Here is an 18,158-nt window from a genome sequence, read left to right on the forward strand (position 1 = left end):
TTTTTATCCAACGTTTTTCCCCAATTGCTATATAAATGGTATGGTCATGACAAATAACAGTCTTGTGCTAAATGGAGTATGAAATATTAAAAATGCATTTATTCAGTACGACAGGGCAAAATTACTGCATAATGGTCAAAACTGACGACTTCTTCCTCTCCCGAAAGGTATTGTAAGCGACCGGGGTTAGTCTGGCTTTAGTATATTTCCATCCGAAAAGTCAAAATGAAAAATCGAAAACGAAAAAACAAAAACGAAAAATCACACAAAACTACCCTGACTCATGTCACACACAGTGACGGGGTTGACCGATCGGCCAGCTCCTGGCGGCGAGTAAGTTTCGACTCATCGTTCTGCTTCGGCCCCGGGAGGCAGGCGGTGCTCATCGCCTGGACGTCGAGGGGAATAAAAGCGGAAAATGGCGCATTCTTGGTGGACAAACCGGCTGACGTCAGAGCGCACGGCTGCCCAAGCCCAAGCCGAAGATAGCTATCTCTCGGCGGGTACGCCAAGAGAACCGAGGGTGCTGGAAGTCTGGACACAATCGAGAACCGGCCGACGTCGGAGCGCGTGACTGCCCGAGCCCAAGCCGAAGATAGCGATCTCTCGGCGGGCACACTAAGATGACCAAGGTGGCTGGAAATCTGGACACAATCTTGAACCGGAGACAAGAGCGGGGGGGGCTCCCCGAGCCCATGCCGAGGATAGTGCTCTCTCGGAGGGCGCTCAAAGAGGGTACAGAAGGGTGGAAGTCTCTACACAATCGAGAACCACAGACGAGAGCACGTGGCTGCCCTAGCACAGACGCTCATCGGCCGGTGACCATGGTGTGCCACAAGCAGCCGGTCGTCGGCCGAGTGGCCTCCTTGGTGGACAAGGAGCATTGTCACCCACAAAATGCAAGCCACCTCCTTATTAAAACGTTTGCCATGATCCCAGTATTTGATATAACATAAAACACGTACTCATTTGTCATCCGTCCAATGGTCTCTTGATTGTCAGACTTGTTTTGCCCATTCTTCAGGATCTTTTAGAAATCCAAAAAGCCTTACACCACTCTCCCTGGTGTAGCAACAAATGCCGGCAGCATATTAGGCTGGCGGGACGGCAGTCGTTCTGCAAACAATAGTAATGACTGTATAGTGAGATGGTTGGTCCGCTAACGTCACATTTGCCTTCTTCCTCAACACGGGACTGGAGCCGGAAGTCACTCGTTTTCATGGCGCGGGATTAAAAAAATTTGTATAAATATATCGATTGCTTCCACATTCAACTAAGCGGTCCATTTCATTCAGGAGCATAAAACACCGCATGTAATATGAAAAAAGCATGTTTTTGTGTCACGGGCACTTTAAATATCCATCATTGAATATCATGCTCCAGCTTACCTACGACCCCATTGGGGACATGCCCCTGTTGTACTTTTGCATAGCAACAGCTTCCATTATGCTAAGTGTGAGCGCGGGTCTAGCTGCCCGTCACGCTGATTTTTCACTTCCTGCCACCGTAGACTGGCTGCTTATTTTCCTCTCTGTGTTTTAATAAAAGTGGAATTACTGCAAGCCCTCCCTTCTCCTCGGGCCCAGGGTGGAATGTCTGCCACTATCAGCCCACCCCTTTCATGCCCCCATCCCACCTTTTTTTCACTATGACCAAGTCTTTCTTGAGAGTACTGCTACCTGTTCCAAACATGCACTTGACCTTTGTGACCCTCTTCTGAGAAGCTAAATATTAATAGCAACAGCAGCACACTTGGGTGACATTTCAGTCCATGTAAAACTCATTAATTACTCATTTCAAATTTTGTGGTGAGGGCATCACACACAGATAATTTAACAATTTCTACGAATGTGGCTGAATTGACTTTTTCTACAATTATTTAGTCTGCAACGTTTGAAGTTATTTCCTTTTTAGCCCTCAGGCGTACACAACACTTAAAGCATGTCAACCACCAACACTTCAGTCTCGTCCCACCCTGTCTTATTCCATTACGGCTTTTCTTATCACTCTAGTGGGCCTCTGGACCACAGTAAGTAAGGAATGTGGAATGTTCATTTGAGTCGTTGTCTGCCATTGACGGTGATATACGTCCGATCCATTTAAAGTTTGAAGTCCCACTTCAAATGGATTGGACATATACTAGTGACAAAACCATTCAGACACCACACGACTGAATGTCTAAAAGAGCCAAATCAAGATCAAAACCTCTAAACCTTGTATTTTATGCCGTTTATCCTTGTTTTTGGTCATAATCTTGCAACTCTTATTTCCACGAACAATGACCCACAGCTGCTCTGACTTGTTAACTCCTGATAAAATGTCTTTGGCTCTACTCAGCACATCTACAATAATGAAGTAGGGATTAGAATCACACATGTAATCTCACACCGCTTCAATGGGCTCTGACAAAAAAAAAAAAAAAAAGCCAGCCAGTTGCTGTGACATAGTCGTGACCTGCTGTGATGTCAGAAAACAACCTTGGGATTCATGTATGTAAGAATGCTAAGGAGCGTCAACAACTTAATTTCTCCCGTAGAATGCAAAAAAAAAAAAAAAAATGAGGACAATATTCAATATTCAGGGGTCGCGTTAACCGAATATTTTCCGTCGTTGACCGTTTTTTTAAAACGGTGACGGAAAAAACTGAAGTCCGTCCGTCATTTTGACAGGTTGCAATTCACACCCCAGACCACAGGGTGGCGAGTGAGCATATTAATTAGCTATTGTCTCTCTTAATGCATGACGTCGCTGGTTATTCTGTCAGAATATTGTAGCGTCACTGGGGTCTGGCGGCGGCACTGTGATTGACACATCAACGCGAGGTTCTTATTGGTGCACCCGGTGTGCCAGCGCGTCATCCAATTGGTGGACTGTGTATAAACCCCAATCACATGAAGTCACAACTCCGCCCCCCTGACTGGAGCCGCCATATTGTGTGTCAGCTCGTCGTGTTTACACATTAACGCTACGTACATGCCTCCTATTACGGCGTGTTTTTCTGCTTGTTAACATTAATAATCAAAATGGTGAAGGCGTGTGTGGCGGTTAGTTGCAGTAACAGAGAAGATAGATGGAGAGACTTGAAGTTCTACCGTATTCTGAGAGACCCGAAGAGGAGAGCGAGATGGACTGCTGTAATTCGACAAGAAATCTGGGCACCAAACGATCACCACAGACTATGTAGTAGTCATTTTATATCTGGTAAGATGCATTTAATATATATTTAGAAGATTTGGGGCTGACAACCACAATTAAGATCATTGTGTGACGTTGATGATTGGGGTCTATATAGTTGCCTCTTTTTCTTTGGGGGCGGAGTTGTTGTTTTGTTGGTGTTGTTGGCGGTAAGCAGAGTAAAAAGAGGGAGAAAAATACCACGACTTCCGTGTCTAATTTTTCGCCGCCAAGCAAGCGTTACAATATTAATTAAAAATGAATGAAAACTAAATACTATTGAATATGTCATCATTATCATTTAAAAAATTTAAGTGACGGGTAAAAATAGATTATGACCGGATTTTTATGACCCTGTCAGTCAAAATGACAGACAACGAAAATGTCTAGCGCAACCTCTGTTCAATATGTGGCTTCAAAGGGATTATCTATTTATGGAAGGGTTCTTCTAACTAAAGCTGAAGGTGTTTCCAGATTTGTCTATCCAACACTCTCCTTGGAAGTCTTTGATTCTACTTGCAAAGTAATTAATAAAATGCTGGTTGACTTTGTTTGGAAAAATAAGCACCATCATCTGAAAAGGACTTTGCTTTCTGGTTCAAGGACTGAAGGTGGATTTGAATGGTTGGACTTTACGGACTTGAATTATACTTTTAAAATCAAATGGTTAAAAGAATGTCTAAAAGCACCAAACTCAATTTGGTATTTCATTCCAAATAATATATTTAACAATGTTGGAGGTCTTCAATTTCTGTTATCATGCAATTACAAAGTTTCGAAACTTCCAGTTAAATTGTCAGGTTTTTATCAACAAGACTTGTTGTCTTGGAAGTTATGTCAATCCCATAATTTTTCCCTACACAAATCTATTATTTGGAATAACGAGTATGTAACAAGACGGAACAAATCACTCTTCATGCAACATTGGATTGATAAGAACATTATATACTTGAAAGATTAATTTGAGGGTAATGGACAGCTTCTTTCTTATGACGAATTTCTCATACAAAAATGATTTCTCATTAAATTTAAAGAATTTTATTTTGTAATTAACTCCATCCCCAGTGGAATATTAGAATTACTGAAAGATCATAAAAGTCAGAATGAGCAACGTGTTAATGTGAATATCCTTTACTTAAATGATATAGATCTTTTGAGCAAAAAATATACGAACAAACATATAAGGGAAACTTTTTATAGGAACAGAAAAATTGTCGCTCGCGGGAAATTCTTCTGGAATGAGCAGTTTGAACGTATTAAATGGAGAGAGGCATGCCTTGTTCCTTTTGAACTTTTTGTCTCTAACAAAGTAAGGGAATTACATTTGAAGATTTTGCATAAAATATACCCAACTAATTTGTACTTGTCCCGTTTTAAGGATGTTGACAACAAATGCACATTTTGTAAGACTGAGCCTGAAAATATACCTCATTTGTTTTATGGTTGCCCCATTAGTGCAAAGTTTTGGACTGATCTTCAAAACTATATTTTATTGCATACTAGACAAAAGTTTGGATTGAAAGGAAAAACAATTATTACCGTATTTGAATCCAAAGATAAAAATTTATACACAATATTAAATGTTTATATACTGCATTGTTGGGGAAATATCATATTCATAAATGTAAATTTCAAAACGTAAATCCAAATTTTAAATTATTTTTGGTTGAAATTGAATCGTATTTCACATCACTTAATATGATACAGAATACAAAATGCAAGTCTGTGCTAGAATCTTATGCGAAAATGTTTGGTATATAACGTGTGTTTAAAAAAAATTTTTTTTTATGTATAATTTATTTTTGTGTGTCTTACTACGTGAGAGGAAATATTGTTGATAAGGATTTTTTCTAGGTGAACTGGTTTATCTGTATTACTGTTGTTTGACATGTATGTTTATATGTATGTCTGTATGTATGTTTATTTTTCAATTAAAAAAAAAAAAAAAAGATGCCAGAAAACAGACCTGTTGATTTCAGTCATGAAATGGGTCATTTCATTAGTCTTATCACAAAATGTTTGCAGAATTTGTCATCATACGAGAAAGGCCGAACACTTGACACATTGGCTGCCATTGACGGCGCTAGACATGCATTTGATGTTAGGGCTTGTTTTCTGAACTTGTCGTTCGTCTTTCTTTGAATGGGAGTGAAAGGTCAGTTTTTTTTACCCACCCCATATTGTTTCTTTTCACACTTTCAGGAGCGCTTTCCATAGCAATCTGGTGAGCTGCTCGGCCTGTACCTCATGTAATATGTATATATTACAATTGTCTCAGCAAGCCGGAAAGGAAACTTCGTTACACCTGTGTAATGACCAGGCTATAGACCCTACCCACCGACGTCACAAAACCACGTGCTCGCTGTATGGTTCCGCCCACTTGTCCGTCATTTTGTCTCTGTATTAGCATTGGTTTCAATTGATCGAGGAATTTAAAATGCATTTCATGGAAGACCCGGTGCTTTCTGATGCCGTAAACTCACTGGATGTGTTGCATAAAAGGCGTGATGTGGAAAAGCTTCGTTCTATACAGTCGCCAGATCCATATTTGATGCCCAAATCGATGTTTTTCGACCCACTGTCTTCGCCCTGTCTGCCTGACATCTGCTACGCTGATATTTACAATTATCTTGTCCACACAAAATCAGCCTATTCTCACAAAATTTGAAAAACTTCAAGAGCTTGGAGGCTTATAAATACTTCGTTGCTGGTTGGGTGAAACAGGTCCTCGTCCACGAAAATTCGGCAGGAATCTATCTTGTGCTTGGAAAGGTGAGTTACGAAATTTTCAATTCAAAATCTTTTGTTATTGCTAACATCCACTGTCAAGTCTAATGTATTTCATGTCGTTTGTCAATGGAGTTAAGGCTTTTAATGTTTATATGGTTTAGCGATAGCACTCTCACTACATACATACGTGTATGTTGTCGGCGATTAGCCTAGCAATGATCTTAATTGTGGTTATTTGTCAGCCCAAAACCCTCTAAGTATATCTTAAATGCATCTTACCGGATATAAAATGACTACTACATAGTCTGTGGTGATTTTTTGGTGCCCAGTTTTCACGTCGAATTGCAGCCGTCCATTTCGCTCTCCTCTTTGGATCCCTCGGAATACGGTAAAACTTCAAGTCTCTCCTTCCATCTTCTCTGTTAGTGCAACCAACAGCCACACACGCCTTCACCATTTTGTTTATTAATGTTAAGGAGCAGAAAAACACGCCGTAAATAGGAGGAATGTACGTAGCCGTAACAGGTTAACACTATGCTTTGACGGACAATTGGGCGGTACCATTCAGGAGAGCGGAGTTGTGACGTCACGTGGGTAGGGTCTATACCGGTGAAAGATTCAAACGATCTTCCTTTATCTCACCATGGTGTTTTCTCTCACTTCAACAGTCTGGGGCACACCAAACTAAATATGAGGTTTAGATATGGCAACCCTCCTTCAAAACACTGGGTAATGATGTTCTAATCATGTGCACCTGATGTGATACCCCTTTGTGTGATTTTAGCCATTTTAAGTAGAATTGAATGTGGGGGTGTCCTAATTTATTCCTTTACAGAAATTCTGTAAAGTGCGTATGACACCAAAAAGAATTTTTATTTCATATTTCATGCAGTGTTTTATGCTCCTGAATGAAATGGACCGCTTGGATGTGTGTGGAAGCGATCGTTTTATATATTCAATTTTTGAATCCCGCGCCATGTAAATGACTGACTTCCGGCTTCAGTCTCGGGTTTAGGACGAATGCGAATGTGACGTCATCCGGGTCAGCATCTCACAATACAGCATTGCTTTATAGTGTGCAGATGGACTGCGGATTCAGCTGATTTTGCGGATTAATTCGTTTATTTTCGTTTATTTTGCATTTCGGTGGTTTTTGGAGGTTTGTACCCCTACCCAAAAAAAAAAAAAATCTGGCTGCACGGCAATCTTTATGTCAAGGAGTTCCAGCAAGAATTTCTAGCCAATTTCACCCTTGGTAATGACAAATAAAGACACTCCCTTGAAGAGCCACGTGACTGGACGTCTATAATCGTCAATGGCACTGAAAAAGTTAAACTACAGCTTGGTTCAGTAACGTCATTTAGTTCTCCATTTCCCCCTCCTGTCTTCATTAAACACCCCACTGATGTTTCTCCATGGAGACTTTTGTGGCACCCCTCCTTCCGTATGGCCTGACTTTTGTGTGTTTAGTGCAGCGTCCTGCGGATTCAGGTTGTCTTATCTGTCCCTGGGTGGATCCTCAAAGGCTCGGCAGTGCTAATCTATCCTGAATGGATGGCTTTATTGTCGGAGCAACTTTACAAGTCGGCTCTGCTTCTATGACCCCTCCTGGTGACCTGGTCGCTGTGTCTGCAGTGACAAAATATACCAAAATGTCATCTCCAAAGGGTGCTTAGAAAATCCAATATACGTTTGATAGCGCTAAACCCTAATACACTTGCCCTAAAGTGCATATGACAGCAAAAATAATGTTTATTTCATATTTCACGCGGTATTTTGTGCTCCTGAATGAAATGAACCGCTTGGATATGTGTGGAAGCGTTGGATTTTTTAATTAGATTTATTTAATCCTGCGGCATGAAAACGAGAGACTTCCTGGATTGAGGAAGAATGCGAATGTGACGTCAGCCGGGTCACCATCTCACGATACAGCCATTACTATATAGCATGCAGATGGACTGCGGATTCAGCTGATTTAGCAGATTAATACGTTTATTTTTCGCATCACGCCAGCCCAATGTGCTGCAGGCTTTTGTTGCTGCAGTAGGGAGAGGCATGTGAGCCTTTTTGGGGTGCAAAAAGTTCCCATTCACCACGGAGAACGGTCAAAACAAGTCTCACAACTGTGCGACCATTGGACCGACGAGGAAGTAGTTTTGTATTATGTCAAATACTGGGATCGTGGCACACGTTTTAATAAGGAGGTGGCTTGCATTTTGTGGGTGACAATGCTCCCTGTCCACCGAGAAGGCCACTCGCCTGATGACCGGCGACTTGTCACACACCATGGTCACTTCCACCCCCTCGGTTCTCTATGTGTTGCTGCCAATGTGATAATTTTCATGTTTATTTTTTTCTGAAAAAATAAAAAACAGATCTCACAATATGAAGTTTAAAGGGTTTTGGGGACAATTGGCCATAGCCCAATTCTTTAGCCTGCACTTACTCTAACTAGACACAAGGGTATTGCGATATCTAGATAGTAACCTTTGCTATGTGTGGAAGTCATTTAAAGTTGTGAATAAACCGTTAAAGTTGTTAAAATTCCTCCCGTTATTGCATTAGTTCCCTTCTGTCTACTTTCAACATGTGTAAGTTTTAAAACTGTTTCATCATTTAAAGATAGATTTAAGTCAAGATTTTGCCGACTTAGGAGCATTTTAGATAGAAAAAAAACAAAACAAAACAGTTACTTAGGTCCGCTAGGAAGGATCTCTACATCAGAGCCTTCCTGAGAGGTCTACTGCTTTAAGATGGCGGCTGTTTACTAACGCATGTAGTCCTTAAAACATGTTGCCAATGCAGCCGTGTCTATCATTTGCATCTAGTTCTATAACATGTGATATCTACCGTATCATGTGGGCGTAGTTTGTAGGCTACAGCTACAGTCAGGTATTATTGGAGCCACCTAGCGTCGCGTTTGCAACGGCGTCTTCCCCACTCCTTCTCTGCTCTCTCGTCTGCGTGAGTCCATCTCTCTCAGACTTTTTTTATTCAACCAACTTAGTAAGGTATAGTAACACACGCCTTTCCCGCCTCAGTAACGGTAACAGCGTTGCCAAGATGAGAAAAGTAATTAATTAGATTACTCATTACTGAAAAAAATAACGCCGTTAGTAACACCGTTATATTCTAACGCCGTTATTAACAACACTGGTGACATGAGTCGGTAGTTTTGTGTAATTTTTCGTTTTCAAAAGGTGAGAATAAGACTTGAAAAAGCTGCTAGGTTCGTATAAGCATGTCGGCCAGCTGTCATGCCTCCTGTTTAGTTTACATTTTCGGCATTTCCCCTTCTCCTCCCGGCGACGAGCACTGCCTGCCTGCCGAGGCCGCAGCAGAACGACGAGCTGTAACTTGGTCGCCACGGGGGGCTGGCCGATCGGTGAAGACAATCAACCCCACCGCCGTGTGTGACATGAGTCTAGGTAGCTTCGTGGGATTTTTTGTTTTCTAAATGCGAGAAGGACTTGGAAAAGTTTGGTTCGGGATAACATGTTGGCTAGCTGTCACGCCTAGTGTTTGTTTATGCTCTTTCCTCCATCTCCGAAGCCGGGGATGGAAGTATACTAAAGTTGGACTAACCCCAGTGGCTTACAATACCTTTCGGGAGAGGAAGAGGTCAGCAGTTTTGACCATTATGCAGTAATTTTGCCGTGACGTACTGGATAAATGCATTTTTAATATTTCATATTCCATTTATCACATGACTTATTTGACACGACCATACCATTTATTTAGCAATTGGGGAAAAATACTTAGAAAAAAAGAATATCTTGTACAAATATTGGAGTAGAGATTGAACCAATGATGACATTTTGCTGCTCTCTGTCGCATTTTCCTCGTTCTAAATCTCAACCCTCAATGGGCTGAATTCTGATTCAGATGAAATCGTCGACGTCATCATTCAGCTGGGGACGCTAGAGCGCTATAATGACAGGCGGGGCTAAACGGCAGATTAAAAGACTCATTTCTCAACCCTTTGCCAAATTGTTGTATATAGTCGAATCGTCTCAAAATATGATTCTACAGTATGAACATATTAATGCTATTTAAGATTTTTTTTATGCTGTCACAGACACTTTAAACAAATGTTTCATTAGCCTGCGTTTCTTCTCTCAACGCCCCCTGGAAGAGAAAGCCAACAGAGACAATCCAGACATTCCTGCATGCCGTTGTGTCCTCTCATACTCTCTAATTTAAGAGCAGCTGTTGGGTCCTGCAAACCCTCAACCATCAAAGCTGGGTGAGGAAGAAGACTATGAGGACATGAAGAAGGGGCAAGCCACTTTCTTAGCTTGACATACTGACTCTCGACAACACCTGTGACAGGAAAGGATGGAGGCAAAATGACAGGGTACTCGCTACAGGTCCTATTAGTACAACATCAAAGCTATTATCAACTAGGACAAGCTACAAATATGTAAAATTGGATCACAATGCATAAACAATGCACATTATTTCTGTCATAACACTACATGTCACTAAGGTTGTCAACTCCCTGAAAAAAAGATAGGGGACATCTGATTGGTAGAGCCGGCTATGTTAATAGCAGTGTTGTTTAGATGTCGACTGATATATCGGCCACGTGATATATCAGGCCGAAATTGACTTTTTTTTTTCAACATCGGCTGTTTTGTAAATATTGTAAAAGATTGTAAAGATTTTTTTATCTTGCACGAGAGAATATGCACTGTTGCTTTAGCCTTTTAAGGTGTTTACTGAGTGATCCTTACACTCTAAATGTAACTCGTAGCGTCCCCTCAATGCACATGCGTAGGTTTGTTGTCAAATCCTGGGTCAAAAACAAAATGTGTTTTGGTGCAGACCAAAGGAAGCGAATTATGGACTTTCATGGTGTGATTACGCCCTTAGTTTTTGAAAAAGACAACAATTTTCAGTAGACTGACTGCGATAATGTTGATTTTTCCATCTAGAAATAGCTTGTTTTTGTCTTTCATTGTTGTATCATAGAATATCGTAGATTGATTTCCTCACCCATGTATTGAAAATTGTTGTTTTGCCATAATGTGAGAGATCATCCTTACCGCGAGCGTTGTATTGCAAATCTTATTGGATCGGGAGTGACGTCCTTTGCTGTCTATGGTTGTGCATAGACTTCATAATGTATTGACACGACACATTCCCCATTCACTCCGCCAAGCCTTCCCAAAGGGGGCCGTCCAACACTCGGCTTCATTTATTAGCAGTTGGTCACATGCAGCGATCTAACGCCGGATTTAAGTTGAAAAAGTACGAAAGCTGTACTGCATACAAACAGGAAGGATTGTCTCAGGAGTGATTTGTTCGAGGATTCAAGGTAATTATTAAATTTTTCGTACCATGTTTGCATTTTGAAACGTGAAAAAAATCAATGAGAAATTTGCCGCTACGGCATTGGCGTCATAGTTCGCAATATTTACGTAAAATAAATGCTAACTGCACTATTCAGGGATTTAAGCATTTATTCACAAGAATTTTCAATGGAAAAAGCTCTTTGTTTACATATGGCTGTCACTAATTTCCTTACTGACTAGCCTCATAGTTTGCAAAATTTACGTAAAATAAATGCTACCTGCACGTTTTTTTTGTTGCTTTTAACCAATAATCGAGACTGTTTTACATCCATATCTATAAAGCATTCAGTTTTCAACGGAAAAAGCTCTTTGTTTACATATGGCGGCCGCTAATTTCCTTACAGACTAGCCTCATAGTTCGCAATATTCCCGTAAAATAAATGCTACCTGCGCGTTTTTATGCTTTTAACCAAGAACCAAGACAATTTTACATCCATATCTATAAAGAATTGAGGGCTTTACGCATTTATTCACAATAATTTTCAACGAAAAAAGCTCTTTGTCTGTGTTTCCACTCGGTCAGCTTTGACGGAGATAGGCCCCTTATAAATCGGCCTCGTGCCCCATGTCCCGTCAGTACATTCTCAAGTCTATGTATGGGTGGTGAAAGAGTTCATGTCAAATGCAGAACCGGCATTTTGGAAGCGGTCAGATTTTGGGGAGAACTTCAAATGAGAGACCTTGAAATCTAATTTGCGTAAAAACCTCAAATAGTTTGGAGTCAATCCCAAAGAGAAGAATTCCCCAGTAAATGAGAGGTTGTGCGATTTGCGACCCCCACACTCCTGTGATTGCATTGACCCTCTTCCTCCTGACGACCCTCGGGCAGCTCTTATTGGAGCAATATGGGACCGTGGTGTTTCCGCTTCCCTGTTTGTCCTCCAGGGGCTCAGAGAGAGGCAGAATTAGAACAAGCTGTTGAAACAGCGCGTCCATGGGAGTGCAGGTCAAAGAGACCCCCAGGACGACTTGATGTTATGTGGGAAATCCAACCTCTGGAGCCCAAAATTCACACCGTTACAAAAGTCTGCCGGCTTGCTTACACCAGCAGAAAGCTTGTTAGGAACTTATTGCTGTTGTGAAATGTTAATATGTTATTGCAGTAGCATCTGCCTGCAATGTTTGAGGGGGAAGTGCATGCATGCGCAACAGAGACAGCAAAGGGCAAATAAATCAAGCGGCAACCATCCACTGGTTTGAGTTACCCAGCCATTCCTAGTAATTAGCTCCCACAACAGAGGCCGAGCTATAATTAGGGGGTTGGCATAATGCAATCTTGGACCACATCTGGGATACTGCAGGGTCTTCTTGTCGTAACACGTCCTCAACCGACATGAGTGTGAGAACCTCAAGCTGTAAGCGTTACTATGTGTGAACATTTAGCCAATTGCATTTCTGCATTGTGACATAGTGCTTTAAATGAGTTTGCACTGATTTTTTTGGCTCCAGACACCAATACCCAGTATCGGGTGATAGTGTACCAATACCACGGTTTGAAAATTAAAAAAAAACAAAAACATTGTATATATATATATATATATATATATATATATATATATATATATTTACACACATATATACACTGCTGGCCTAAAGTATTGGCACCCCTGCAATTCTGTCTGAAAGAAAGAAAGAAAAAAAATTAATCATTGTCATTTCATTTTACACAAAACTCCAAAAATGGGCTGGACAAAAGTATTGACACCTTCAACCTAATACTTGGTAGCACAACCTTTGGACAAAGTAACTGCGAATAACCGCTTCTGGTATTCATCAATGAGTTTCTTACAATGCTTTGCTGGAATTTTAGACCATTCTTCTTTGGCCAACTGCTCCAGGTCTCTGAGATTTGAAGGGTGCCTGCTACAAACTGCTATTTTTAGATCTCTCCACAGGTGTTCTATGGGATTCAGGTCTGGACTCATAGCTGGCCACTTTCGAAGTCCCCAGTGCTTTCTCTTAAACAATTTTCTAGTGCTTTTTGAAGTGTGTTTTGGGTCATATTCCTGCTGGAAAACCCAAGACCTCTGAGGGAGCTTTCTCACACTGGGCCCTACATTATGCTGCTAAATTTGTTGGTAGTTTTCAGACTTCATAATGCCATGCACACGGTCAAGCATTCCAGTGCCAGAGGTAGCAAAGCAACCCAAAACATCAGGGAACCTCCGGCATGTTTGATTGTGGGACCGTGTTCTTTTCATTTAAAGTGCCTGTGACACAAAAAAGCATGTTTATTTCATAATACATGTGGTATTTTATGCCCCTGAATGATATGGGCCGCTTGGATGTGTGTGGAAGCGATCGCTATTTTTATTTAGTTTTTTGAATCCCGCGCCATGAAAATGAGTGACTTCCGGCTTCGGTCTTGCATTGAGGAGGAGGCCGCTGTGACGTGTACGGTAGAATACGTCCTCTTCACGCTACAGTGTACTGTTGTGTATGAGGACGAAGGATTCAGCTGATTTTGCAGATTAATACGTTTATTTTTCGCATCACACCAGTCAAACGGCTGCAGAAAAATCATTCTGTATGAGGGAGAGGCGTATGCGCCTTTTTGGAGTTTCAAAAGGTTCCCATTCACCGTGGATATTTACTGTGGGACCATTGGACTTACGAGGAAGTGAGTAAACATCTTGTTTTGTATTATGTCAAATACGAATACAGCGATTACAAAGTAAACACTACAAACTTCCTTTAAATGAAGGACTACTTACGTTTGATCATTGATAGGCATGTAAAAAGCTCTCCTAATGCTCATTAGCAGCAGCACGTTAGCTGCACAACAACTCCAGCCACCCTCCTCCGGGGAACGAACTGTAAATTGCTCTCCGCCAGGCGGTTTGCCGATCCCCGAAGACAATCGACAACCGGGTCGTCATGTCGAATAATTAAGGATAGTTATGTGTGATTTTCCGCTTCGAAGACTTTGAAACATCACTCGGTTCGGGTTAGCATGTCGGCTAGCTGTCATGCCTTCTGGTTTGTTTACATTCCCCGAAGCCGGGGAAGGGAAATGACATATGTCCGATTTAGGTGTCATAAAATATCGTTCGGGAGGTGCGACAGTAAAGGTGAAGTCGACAGTTTTGACCATTATGGAGTAATTTTGCCATGTCGTCCTGAATAAATGCATTTTTATTATTTCATATTCCATTCAGCACAAGACTGTTATTTGTCATGACCATGCCATTTGTTTAGCAATTGGGGAAAATACTTGGATAAAAAGAATATCCTTTAAAAATATTGAAGTAAAGAGACAGAAACAATGACATTTTGCCGCTCTCTTCGTCGCGTTTTCCTCGTTGTGAATAATTCCCCCTCGACGGGCTGACTGGTCCTTCTCAAGCCATTTATATAGCTATTGGGGAAAATACTTGGATAAAAAGAATATCCTGTAAAAATATTGAAGTAAAGAGACAGAAACAATGACATTTTGCTGCTCTCTTCGTCGCGTTTTCCTCGTTGTGAATAGTTCCCCCTCGACGGGCTGACTGGTCCTTCTCAAGCCATTTATAAAGCTATTGGGGAAAAATACTTGGATAAAAAGAATATCCTGTAAAAGTATTGAAGTAGAGAGACTGAAAAAATGACATTTTGCGGCTCTCTTCGTCGCGTTTTCCTCGTTGTGAATCATTTCCCCTCAATGGGCTGAATAGTAAAACCGATGAGCCCAGTCTACCGCTGACGTCATCCACCTGTTGGGGACGCTAAAGCCCTATAATGGTAGGCGTGGCTAACCGGCAGATTAAAAGACTAATTTCTCGCCATCTGTGCTTTGCTAAATTGTTGTATATAGTCAAATCGTCTCAAAATATGATTCTAATTCACATAATAATGCCATTTAAGACTTTTTTTCTCGTGTCATATGCTCTTTAAGGCCTTGTTTTTCCTGTAAACTCAATGTTGATGCCTTTTCCCAAAAAGCTCTACTTTGTTCTCATCTGACCAGAGAACATTCTTCCAAAATGTTTTTTGGCTTACTCAGGTAAGTTTTGGCAAACTCCAACCTGGCTTTTTTATGTATCTGGGTCAGAAGTGGTTAGCCACAGTGGGCTTTACACTTATTGATGACACTGCACACGGTGGACACAGGAACATTCAGGTCTTTGGAGATTGACTTGTAGCCTTGAGATTGCTCATGTTTCCTCACAATTTTGCTTCTCAAGTCCTCAGACAGTTCTTTGGTCTTCTTTCTTTTCTCCATGCTCAATGTGGGACACACAAGGACACAGGTTCAGTCAATTTTAATCCATTTTAACTTGCTGGAAGTGTGATTTAGTTATTGTCACCACCTGTTACGTGCCACAGGTAAGTAACAGTAAATTAGATAAGCATCACATGATTTTTCAAAGGGTGCCAATACTTTTGTCCGGTCTATTTTTGGAGTTTTGTGTTAAATGATATGTTTTTTTTTTCCCATTCTCGTTTGTGTTTTTTTCATTGCAAGCAAAATAAATTAAGATATTAGTACCAAAGTATTTATAATTGCAATCATTTTTTGGAAGAAATTGAGCATTATCTTTTTTTTTTTTTTGGAATGAAAAAGGAAAAATGAAAATAACACCAGTTAATTTGCCAAGTAACTAATTACTCTTTAGTACCATTTCAGAATGCTCAAATTATCCCCACAAACTTTTAAGCAACCTTATTTGCATTATATAAGGACTTCAGGTATATATATAATCATAGATGTAATTTAGATTGTCTTCCCATATGTTGTAATGATAGAATTGACCCTACCATTATTAATTGAATTACAGTACTTTCATTATGTTCAGACTTACTGTACATTTACCCCTTTTCACTTGCTGAATGTTTTCCCCTCAAACGCACGTTTGATTGGCTGATGACTTGCCCCCCCATTCCCGCACCCCCCCAACACACACACCCATTTCCAGCCCTGACAGAAACAGAACATGCTGCCTCCTCCGTCCCTTACGTAGATGACGGATATTAGAAGATTTTCCGCTAGCAGCAGCTACTGTAAGTAATGTAAAAAAAAAAATGTCAATGTTGTGGAGGTGGGGAACACACCACTAATTTTGTTACTGAAAGTCTGACCTGCATCAGAGTTAGCATAAAAATAATCTATGTGAATTTCTCGAACTCTAGGAGGAAGCTGCTTTGAGAGAAATAGAAATAGAATAGAAATATACTCCTGTATGTTTTCTACTGCTAATGCCAATTAAACTGTAAGAAATGTAGTGAACCAAGGGTTACCCCTTCTCCCCAGTTTTCATTTTTATTTTATTTACGTGGTCTGAAACCAGCCCATAGGAGCTTTCATTTTTTGTTGAGTTTGGCTGTGCTTGTGGACAAAAGCGATAGTGTTATACTTAAAGAAAGGCTCAATTTATATTTATTTTTGTAAAGGTTATTTTCCATACAAATATTGAGACCAAGCCTACGCCCTTGGTAGACGTCCATTTCAATTTGGCTCGCTTTCATTCATTCCAACGAACCAAAAGAATTAACTTAGGCTTAATCAGTGTTTTTCAACCTTTTTTGACTCACGGCACGTTTTTACATTGGAAAAAATCTCGCGGCACACCACAAACCAACAATGTTCCAAAAAAATTTTCTGACACTATATTTAATTATAAAATAATTTCTCAGAATGTATACTTACTCGGTGTGAAACTTGAGCCTGTCTAGATGAACACAAAGTGGATATCCTTATTCTTCAACAGCCCTGTCTTTCTCTGTTTTTATTTATTTATTTATTTATTTTAGCAGTTAGGCTTGAAAAACCTCAGAATTATCAGACAGGGGGACTTGAGCAATGTTTTTAACCTTATCAGGGCTTTGCAGGCAGGTAGTATTAATGTCTGTCATGGTGTGGGACTTTTTGGATTTAGCAACAAGGTAACTGGCTTTGAGGGCTTTCTCATTTACTTTCGTAGTTTTTATCAAAAAAGTTGGCTGTTTCTCTGTGTTTTCACGAAGGTGAACAAAATAGTCCATCGAGTAGTTTTGAAGCGACGGGTGTATAGCTTGGAGATGACGTTTAGGAGAGCCACTCGTGTTGCGTTCAAGAACTGCTCGGATTTCAAGCCGTTAGGCATTTTGCTGTCCTTGACAATGTGTTGGAATAAAACACAGGGGGAGGATTGACGGTCGTCACATATGGATAAAATAGAAAGGACACTTTCGAGTATATTGACACATGACGAGTCTAATCAAATAATGTGCAGTAGACGTGCTGGGGTCCACATTGTCGCGGACAGCAAGGTCGTTAATGGCTAGAAATCCGAGCAGTTTTTGAACGCGACACGAGCATTACTGCGCTCATCTGCACATGACCGAGAACTTTCTACCTACTCCTTCCTACCTTCCTTCTGCAACTCTGCCCTATGACGCAAAAAAAATATATATATATACAGTGGTACCTCTACATATGATCGCTTCGACACACGAACTTTTCAACATCCGACGTAAAATTTGACTCGCCATTTGTTTCTACATCCGACGACATGCTCGAAATACGACGACAATGGCAGCACCGAAGACGAATGCACGGCGGATTTTCTTGTGTGACAAATCAACACTGGTTTCAGAAAAGGTTGGTACAGGTGGTGAAACAAGGAAAAAGTTGACGCTTACCTTATAAATGAAGATGCAAATGACAGAAAAATATGAGCGTAGGGTGGGCATCCGTGAAATGGCTCAACAATACATCTCCACGGCCCTCCTCCGACCATCGTTCGCCAGTCTTTATAAGTTAAGCTGACAATTCTTATTGTGGTAACATCTCCAGAGAAATCGCCAACTTCGCCACGTTTTTATCATTTATTTCACAACTTATTCAAAACAAAAACACCTTCTGTCTGCCGCAATTGACGGTGTTCTCCAGAAAACATTCAAAGTGAAAGTGAAACTCAAGCTCACCGGTCTGTC

The sequence above is a fragment of the Corythoichthys intestinalis genome, chromosome 16, assembly GCF_030265065.1.
Source record: "Corythoichthys intestinalis isolate RoL2023-P3 chromosome 16, ASM3026506v1, whole genome shotgun sequence".
NCBI classification, from domain to species: domain Eukaryota; kingdom Metazoa; phylum Chordata; class Actinopteri; order Syngnathiformes; family Syngnathidae; genus Corythoichthys; species Corythoichthys intestinalis.